The sequence below is a fragment of the Macadamia integrifolia genome, unplaced genomic scaffold (genome assembly GCF_013358625.1).
Source record: "Macadamia integrifolia cultivar HAES 741 unplaced genomic scaffold, SCU_Mint_v3 scaffold2220, whole genome shotgun sequence".
In the NCBI taxonomy this organism is placed as follows: domain Eukaryota; kingdom Viridiplantae; phylum Streptophyta; class Magnoliopsida; order Proteales; family Proteaceae; genus Macadamia; species Macadamia integrifolia.
The window spans coordinates 76461-85022 of NW_024868576.1; the positions used below are offsets into that span (position 1 = coordinate 76461).

The 8562-nt window shown below is 38.2% G+C and overlaps 1 long non-coding RNA gene across 1 annotated transcript; it reads left to right on the forward strand.

Moving 5' to 3' along the window:
- The first annotated feature begins 2215 nt into the window (after nt 1-2215).
- On the forward strand, nt 2216-3766 carry LOC122066083. Its single transcript, XR_006136225.1, has 3 exons — nt 2216-2841; nt 3158-3248; nt 3333-3766. It is a non-coding gene; the product is annotated as an uncharacterized LOC122066083 (long non-coding RNA).
- Nucleotides 3767-8562: the final 4796 nt, after the last annotated feature.

Genomic DNA, 8562 nt, shown 5'->3' on the forward strand with positions numbered 1-8562 from the left:
GTAAATCAAAACCGATACTCAGAGCCAGGTTCTCGTCTCTCCACCCGGATTTCTTCCGTGCGTTTGCATCCAACCTCCATCTACACCAAGACTCTAGCAAAACTTCCCATTAAAGCTAGGCGAGTTATTTGATCAATGGCCATTGGCCGTCCTGCAGCCTTTGCCATCTGACTTCCAACTTTGATGAAACTCCTTTTCCATATTAATACCATGTCCCACTCTAGATCAAATTGAAGAAGGAAAAAACCTTTTCCCATAGGACCAAAGGTAAACCTACCCTTTAAAGACCATGATTTTTTGGCTTCCCTATCGTCCATGGATACAAATCTGAAATTTGTTCTCCCAATTAAAGCAAACCGAAACCTCTCTAGCCGTTCCTCGTGAGCATCTTGTGGGAAGACAACTGTAGTCAATGCGCCAACTTGAATTGATTCCAGAAAATCATCAATCTTCGGCAGCCCTCCCCTCCCACGACTTTAGAGTAGGAGATCTTATTCGTAGTAATACCTTCAACCACAATCTTAGAATCCCTAACCGTAGTTGGCACTGCCTTATTAGTAACAGGTTCCACAACCACTTTAGGCTGATTGGCATGGCAGCAAAAAATCCGTGAAGAGGGATTGGCATCCTCGGTCGGGCGGATTTCCAGCATCCCTTGCGGACTCCAAATCACTAGCAAGATTTTGCTTATCTTGGGCTTGTTTTCTTTTGGTTTGGTGGTTTTAGACTAGACTTAATGGGCTTGGATCACATCTTTGGCCTAGGCTTGCACCGTGGCTATACCTTCCCTTCAAGTATGGTAGAGGCTTTGTAGAGCTTGTGAAGGGATTGCTAGGATTCCAAGGTGCTCAAGGGATATTATGATATAGAATGCCTCAAAATATGAATATGTTTCTTTTCTACCCCTGCTTGGAATCTAGTAAGAGCTTCAGTGGATTTGGTCCCTTAGCATGGGGCGGTGTGGTTTTTTTACCGCATTACATGACATAACTTTATTGTGTAGATAATCATCCAAAAAAAAAAAATTTTTTTTTTATTGTGTAGAGTGCTCTTGAAAACTCTTTCTTAACCCATGCATTCGTTCAACATAGATAGGTGACATTCCCCCCACCCGTTTTTGCTATTTTTGTAGGAATTATGTTGTTGAGGACATTAACCATGTGTTCTTTCAGTGCCCTTTATCCTTGAGGATTTGGTGAGTTATTGTGTGCAAATGCGAGCCGAGTAGTTGTAGAGTTGGGGATCTAGTGGTGGATTGGAGATGGATCGAAAGAAAGTTTAAGGGATCTCTCTCTCTCCCCCCCACCCCACCCCACCCCTCCCCCCCTCCCCCTGGCACATATATTGTCTGCCTCTCTACCTCCTCTTTTCACTTGCATCAAATGTTTGAAGCAACAATAGCTTCGACATGTTGGTGGAACCACCACTCGTTGTTGGTGCTTTGAGCAATGAATGAGACAAGCTATGGTTTTAAGGATGTCAATATTATTTTACAAATATTTCTTTCAGAACAGAAGTTATTTTTCATTAGTCAAGTGGAAAGATACCATGCCCACCAGTGATGGGATCGTAAAGTGAGCCTTTTGTCTTATCAATAAACCTCCCACCATCTAATTCATTTGATGGTTTCTCAAAGGCAAAAGTACTCTCCCTTGAGTATGGGTGCAGGCCAGCTGGGAAGCTCGGTCTTATTGTGTTTAGCTATGTAACCTTTTAACATCTTAAATGGAGATTAAAAAAGAACAGGGCAATGGAAACTCACCGTATCACATGCCTACTGGCACGGAAGTCGGAACGCATTTGATGGAAGAAAAAAAAAAAAAAAAAAAACACTCGGAATGGAGCATTATTCTTCTCGTTGGGGTCGGACAGTCACCGGTCAATATGCTCCTCATGATCCTCATCCAACTGGCATCTATTTGTTACATACGAGGACATATACTGGATCTCGACCGATGGGTCACTAGATCTGACGGTCCCGCTACTAGATACCCATGGTGTCCCACCGAGGAGTTGGAAAAGAAACCACCAACGGGACTAACGTTGACGAGGGAGAGCCGTGGTCGCATAAAGACTGGTAGGGGCCTGCATTATAAACGTGTGGGCCCACAGGGTGACGCGTGCGTCTACACGGTACTACCCTAGAGGGGTCGGCACTTGGGCAAAGGCATCCTTTTCCTTTGTGACATCTCCTTTTCCTTTGTGACATCGACATGCGAGTGAGGCTGAACCGAACAATCAGGGATCGGCGACTCCATTTCCGACATCAAGGACGACACGGTCACATCTGAGTTGAGGGTTTAAAGACTTAGGGTTAGGTTTAAATTTGATTTCTAGAAGAAGAAGAAGAAGAAGAAGAAGAAGGACCTTTTTTTAGGGTATTCATTTCTGTTGATGTGCTAGATCTACGGGAATGAAGTACACTGGAGAAGTGGATGAACTGTGGCACACCGTAGGATGTGAGACGTGTCACAGTTGAGGGATGGGATGCCTCACTCCCCCACTTTTGGAAGCTAAGCTAAACTTGACTTTGATTTGAAAACAGTAGCTTGATTTTAGTAATCTGACAGGTGTTTGTTTGTAATCATCAGCCAGCGATGGCCGATGGAAGGCCCTTCCGGTTTCTTCCTTCCGCTTCCTTCCTTCCTCACTCCTCTCTCTATTGTCTTTTATCACTTTATTATCAGTGTTCTACCCTCTCTGTGGGTCATTGGTTTGTAGCGGAGATCATGTCATCCTCTACGCTGTCTTCACTCTTCCGAAGGAGATTTCAGTATTATTTCTCTACTCGGAGGAGGAAGAAGACGTAGCAGTTTCGGCAAGCTCATGTGTATCTGAGCGGTAATACTGAGAAACTTTTGGCATTTTTTTTTTTTTTTTTTTTTTTTTTTTTTTGATTAATTTCTTTTTCGTTCTTGGTTTCCTCAGATTTTATTTATTTATTTATTTATTTATTTTTTCAAGTGAATCAGTGGAAAAGTTGTGAAAGTTTTCGGTTTTCTTCTCTGTGATGTGTGATTTCTTCTGTTTTCAGATTTTTGTGCTGGGATTTAGATGAGCAGACCGATTTGCTGCTCTCTTTGTCGAACTCGAAACTTTTTTTTTTGGGATGTAATTATTTAGCTAGAGTTTTCATTCTGATTCTGTCCATTTTTAGGGATGCATGGATTGAAGAACTGGGACTGGAATTTCTTCTTCTCTTTGCGATTGTGAAAATTATGAGTACTGGGAATTATATTACCGGGAAGGTATGTATTGGTCTGAAATTCTTTGTTGATTCATGTTTGGATGCGGTTCTTTTCCTCATTTGGTTGTTAAATTTTATTTTGCAGAGAAGTTTTTCAGCTTTGCCTGGGCATTGTTTGACAACGAGAGAGAGCACGCTGGTCGGCTGTCATGCAAGGATCATGATTAATCTACATGCGTGCTCTCCCTCGTTATCATGACTGTTAGCTCACCAAAGCTGTTCTTTTCCTTCTCCAAATGCCTGCATGCTGCCTATTGTCTACCACATGAAATACTGACCTGTGGAGAACTTATTTCGCTTCTGAAGAACTAGCACGGTTGAATCTGAACGCGTTTCTTTTTTTTTTTCTTAGTCCTTTTGGTGTTATTTTTTAACTTTTCTTTTTTCTGGTATATTCTTAGTGCTTATTTATGTTTATTTGATGGAGTTAAATGAGTTATAGATCACTTTGTTAAACTTCTGCAAGCTATGGTTATCTGAATGATAAATTCTATCAATTGTGAGTACTTTTCATGGCTATCTAGCTGCTTTTAGAATTTTCTATAACCAAAAAATGCCCATAAAAAAGGGAAAAATAGTTACAGGACTTAGACCACTTGGGGCCTTAGTCTCATAGATATTCTATGTGGAAAATTTTGAAACAGTACTGTGAAGAATGGTCCCAATTTAGCTTATTAAATTCTTCAGTACCAAGGCTTGAATTTTGTGTGACCTGGAGTATTTAAAAGTAGGAAGTTTCATTTTTTTCCTAGTGGCACATAGCCATTGTATAATTAACTAGTAATGCAAATAAGCAAGTGTTCACTACTGGAGAAATTTAAAAAATTAATTTTCTTTTTTTCAAAATTAACTTTGATATGTACATGGATGGAGATATTGTTCCTTACCTTAACCTGTAAGTTGGATCTTAGACTTGGTCATGCTGAGGTATGAGCCATTAATTCTACAAAGAGCAATAGAGGATAAATGATTTTTACTTATCTTTTGTGAGGGTTTTGATCTACCATGTAATTTTGAGTTCTTCTATGATTGCATGAATTTGCAGTATTGTCCTTCTTACCATATATGCTTGTGGAATTCTTCAGCATTTTTGTGATGTCTAATCTCACCCTATTTAAAGTCAAGGAAGTTGAATTTTATGTTCCAGTGAATTTACTATGTCTTGCTGATTGGGATAGAATTATATTATTTGAGGTTGTAGAGATTTGATGATTGACACCCTTATTTCTTCACTCAAATCTTTCTATGGTTCCCAATGAGCTAAAGGGTGTTAGCTGAATCCTAGTCATACTACAACAAAGTTTGGACTCGACAATCTTGTAAGAAATGTCATTATATAAGAGAAATGATCAATATTATTTGTTGGTCATCCAAGTTGATATTGTTGACATTTATGGGTGTCTACAATTTTGCCTTAAGTTTTGGTGATAAGACTAACATAAGGATAAGTAGTTATAGGAATAATAGTATGTTTGTGAATGTGTAAGGATCTATACAATCCCAAGTATTCAAGTGGACTATCATGCATAAAAAATGGATTAAATCAAGAGCAAGCCCAATCAAGCATGAAGAGCAAGGTGAAGGTTGTTGTCAAGGTAGCATCCCAATGGAAAATAGAGACCAAGCATGAATAACATGTGTGGTGTGAAGTAGAAAAGCATACTTGAAGATCATGCCTCACTTTAGTAAGACCAAATGGAAATCATCTCAAAGCTTCAATGGCAAAGGACACCTTCAACAAGTGTTCAACCTTGGCATTTGGAAGACTTAGGATTTAGTTTCAACTTCTATTGCATTTTTCATTACTAGGTTTGTAATTGATTCTCATAGCTCTTAGACTCCAAAGACTTGGCTCAAGTCACACATATCTAAACTGGAATCAAACGCTTGTGACTTAACACTATCCAAACACAAGTCCTTTGTATCATAGAGGAGCAAGCTAAGGAGAGTGTATCGCACTCTTACGTTCTTTGTCTGAGAGATGTCCGTGAGATATTTCGGACATCCTCTAGACAAGTAGACATCTAAGGTAACTCACGGACGTTCGAGCTGAGAGGAGAATATTTTAATACCCGGCCCTCTCATCTAGGAGACTTTTGGGTGATATCTTGGTCATTTGCCAAACTCAATGGATGTTCGAGGCTCATGGCCGTTATAAAGGCTTTTGGACCTCAATGGATATGAATAGGACTGTTGGAGCCTGACAGACAATTGTGGTAACACACGAACGTCAATGGTTAGTTAAGCCTATTTCAGTTCATTTTTTTAGACTCATGTTAGCTATAAATATGGGACTTTAGGACCTTTTCACTACAAGACTCTTGCACATATTTTTCACCTCTCTTAATCTTGGTTAAAGGGTTTTTGAGAATCATAGAGTTGCACTTTAACTTGCTTATTCTACATTTTCTATGTTTTAGATTTATGCTTCCAATTGTATATCTTGCTTTATAGGGGCTTTACATCTTGAGTGGAAATACTCCAAACATTCTTTAAAAGATTTTAGTAGGATATTATATATCCCCATTGTTGTAAGGTTGGACTGTTAGCTGAAACACTCAGGTTTATTGTGAGCTGGAAAAACAACAGAAGTTTTGTAGTGAACCACAGAAAGCTACATGTAAAGGTTTATTGTGATCCTTGAAAAACAATTGTGAGAAGGCTTGATTGATACCTTTTGAAATTGATCTTTAATGGAAAGTCCAAGTGTGTGAATATCACTTGTTACTTGTTAGTGGATATAGGAAAGAGGCTAAACCACTCTAAATTGTAGTTATCAAGGTGTCGCCTAGATGTCTAGGCTCTTTCTCGGCGCCAAAGCTATAAAATGCCTTGTTGATAGTTCACGTTGATTTATGTTTATTGCTTTGTTTGTTAAAGAATATGCTTATATTATATCCTATGCTTTGTTTATTATTTATTGGTGTTCTCATATTATGTCATTACTAGCATAATTATATTATATTGCATGGACATAGTGTCCAATGCTTCATTTGCAAGAAATTTGGACATATGGTTGTTTAGTGTTATTCCCAAAAGTCTGAAATGACAAATTGAAGAAGGCCATCATGGTGGCCACTTGGGATGATCTTGAAACTGAATGCGGAAATGAGGATCCCAACTAAAGGGACTACAGTCATTGTTTTATAGGATTAGATGACTCTAGCAATGTAGAAGATGAATCCTCATTTGATGAGATTCAACAAGCTTTGGAGAAGCTATTTGGAGAAAATGAAAATGCTCTTGCAAGAATTAGCTTGTATAAAAAGAAAGTTTCCATGCACTCACTAGAATGAGATTTTTCTAATTGAGAATTCATGCTCAGTAGGAAGTTTGAATTCCTCCTTAGAAATGGTTAATAATTCTCTTAATAAGAAAGAAGAGGAATGCAATAATCCCTCTTATGGAAGAGTTATTAAATACCTTTGAAGAGAAAAACAAGGCATCTGAATGTATTTGCTTAAAAAATGATGTTTTCAAAAAGAAATTTCTGCTTGTAATGATTCTCTTATAAAAGCCAATGACACTTTGAACTTGAAAGTAGATGACTTGTGTGCATCTCTTGAAAAGTTCATTAATGAGACCTTGAGTTTTAAATTACCTATTCACAAAAATGGCCATGGTAATAGACCAAAGAGTTCTCTTGGTAAGGTTTCTTATTTTTCAGCACCCTTATTTTCAAGTGTATGTTATGGGTGTGGTAGAAAGGGGTACAAAGAGCACCCCAAAAGTGCTTATATTTTCAGGTGTCCCATCAACTACCAAAACAATTGAAGGATAAGAACAATGAGTACTTGGGAATACTGTTAAGGAATAAGAAGCGGTTAACCTCCACGAAGCAATACAAGGATTTAAATGACATAGAAGGTATAAATCTGAGAAGGTAAACATTGAGCATGTTTTTTTAACTCCATATGTTCATCATAGGTCAATGTGGAAAAAAAGGTTGGTTGGTTTTGGGACTTTACTAAATCACACATAGGTTCCAAAATGATTTAGTGTAGTGCTTGCATGCATAGATTGATATTTTCTGTTTTGCATGCAAGGTTAGATGTTTTATGTCTTTCTTGTTTTAGCTTTTAAAGCTTGTGTATTCTGTAGTTTATTCTTCACCAAAAATAAAAAATAAAAAATTGTGTAGTTTATTTTCTATGCTTGTTTGTATTTCTTGTTCTACGATTTATTTTCAGTTTTGTTACTTGTGTTTGTATGTTGCTTCATAGCTCCTATGAAAAGTTCTTTTTCTGTATCCTTAGTTGTTATGTAGGATCAACTTTTTTTTTTGCTCATCTTTATTTCCATGTGTATTTAGTATTCCTTTAGTTTTCATTTCATTTCCCCTCCCTCTCTCTCTCTCTCTCTCTCCTTTCTGTTTTTCTGTTCTGTGTTGTCCCAGACAAGACAGACATCTGTAAGAAACCACGAATGTCTGCCAAGGACAAACTCCACGGATGTCCACCTGACATGATTTTTGTCCAGTTTGTGTTGTGTTTCTTTGTTTTTTGTTTGTTCCCTATGGTACGCAGCACTTTATGTTTTGTTTCTCTTTGTTTCCTTTTGATGTAGAAGCAGGTCGGAATAACCCTATTGGGTTTGCTTGTGGGTCAATAGCGGTTAAACTCAAAAGGGGATGATGAAACTGGAATTTAAAAGCAAAAGGAGAATTAAAGAATTCAACTTATGAAGTAATGGGTTTCATTGTAAATATTATAAAATATAGGGCTTTAGGGCTAATAAGAAGATGTCTTCAACCCACAATAAGAACAGGAGTAGAACCAGCGGCAATCTGGTCTCGTTTTAGGTGAAGGATCTCAGTCAAGATTGCACCAATCAACTCAAAATTTCAGAATGAAGTGGCTAACTACTGGATCTCTTCAATCCAACCAACAAACATCACAACCAGAAGCCAAGTTATACTTAAATTCCTCTGAAATCTATCCCGGCGGTAAAAAAAACTCAGATTCGGAGTTGTGCCTGGTTCTCTCCACTAGCTGAGTTGTTTGGGGTAAGAGTCTAGGGTTGAGGTCACCCTTGGGGAAGGAATCCCTTGAAGCCCAAAGAACAGGAAATGAGAGAGATTGAGTACTCTCTCTATTCGGCCAAGGTAACAACTGGGGTAGGGTAATAATATAGAAAATAAGAGTAGGGATTAATGTAAGATTGGGTCACAAGTGATCCAATCCCAGGTAGGATCTTTAGTAAAATCAATAAAAATCAGATTCAAGGATAGATAGGATGAACAAAACAAAAATAAGAGAATAATGGGAAGAATGGGGGTAGGGGAATGGCTATCTCAGCCTGGGTCTCTCACCCTC